The sequence below is a fragment of the Micropterus dolomieu genome, linkage group LG12, assembly GCF_021292245.1.
Source record: "Micropterus dolomieu isolate WLL.071019.BEF.003 ecotype Adirondacks linkage group LG12, ASM2129224v1, whole genome shotgun sequence".
Taxonomy (NCBI): Eukaryota; Metazoa; Chordata; class Actinopteri; order Centrarchiformes; family Centrarchidae; genus Micropterus; species Micropterus dolomieu.
Window position 1 is genome coordinate 33,624,356 of NC_060161.1, and position 1,243 is coordinate 33,625,598.

General features: G+C 38.9%; 1 long non-coding RNA gene across 1 annotated transcript in view; it reads left to right on the forward strand.

Annotated features, from left to right (window-relative positions):
* The window catches only part of LOC123980970, a 14,182-nt gene extending 13,453 nt beyond the window's left edge, over window positions 1-729 (forward strand). Inside the window, exon 2 of the long non-coding RNA XR_006827629.1 lies at window positions 574-729. This is a non-coding gene — a long non-coding RNA (uncharacterized LOC123980970). The remainder of the gene's footprint in view (window positions 1-573) is intronic.
* Window positions 730-1,243: the final 514 nt, after the last annotated feature.

Sequence of the window (1,243 nt, forward strand, 5' to 3'; positions counted from 1 at the left end):
TCTGGACTTTCTACAAAACAGAACAACAGCCACACATTGATATTAGCTTTGGAAATAACAAATTGTATTTTATTAAGGAGACATACAATTTTGATTTATTTCCCCAAACAGAGCAGTCAGGACATGGAACCTTCGACGCAGCAGGAGTGAAAGATGGCGTTGGGGCCTCTCCTACGCATTATCTACTTTGTTCCAGAGAGTTGGATAGCTGAGCTGAAGCCTGTTTCCCTTGTGTGTAGGGTGGATGGATGGATTTTAGGATATTTAAAGACAGCCTCAGAAGAGACCTCCATTTCCTGTGTTGTCTCTGTGTGGCACATTACAATTAAAGACTTAATAGTTACTGGTCTAGTTGCTTGTCTTGTGTGGGTTTTGAGTTGTTTTTAGTTTTGCACGTTTAGTAATTTAGTTTATTTGCTTTTATATGTGGTTGTTGTGTTTATTCTTATATTAAGACAAGCTTAGCCGAGTTAGCCAAAGGACTGATCCAAGCACTGTGAAGCGTGCAGTTTCCTTGACTCCTTGACTGCTGTCACCACTCGGTCATTTAAGGTTACTGTTTCTCACCATCAGGCGGCCAGAAGGAGGACTGAGAGCTTGGAGGAGCTCAGCAGGTGGAACAAAGCGTACTGGAGGATTCTGGAAACACACTGAGCAGCTTTGGCCCCGGAGTATTTGCCACTGTCAATTTTATAAACAATTAAGGTGCCAATAAATGAATAAACCCTGTTTTAACTTGTTTGTTTTTGTGTATTTTAACTTTGTTAAATTCTTAATAATTGTGTTTTAAATAGTCATCCTCTGGTCCGAGCTTGGCATGTGTGTGTTTTTCTCTTCTGTAGCACTTCAGGATAGTAAATACCTTTCTGTATAAAACTTTTCTACATGCTTTCAACCTCTTTCTTCTATTTTATGATATACTGTAGGAATAACTACTGTTAACAATCGCAATGAACACTTGCTGTAATGTTTGTGTTGCTTTTTGCTGCCATATTATCAAACAACACTGAAATTCCTGCTCTGTTGTTGCAGTTAACATGTACACGATCTGTTTGGCTGATTTCTGTCTTTGTATTCATGTTGTTCACTCTATAACTCGCTGTTGCTTTCAAAATCACCAGAAATGTTTTAGACCTAATCTTTGAGACAATGTGGAGACAAACATTCACACATTAAGTAGATTCTTACTTACCAAGCAGCCGCGGTAAAGATGATTTCTCCATTTTAACTCTCGGCCATCTGA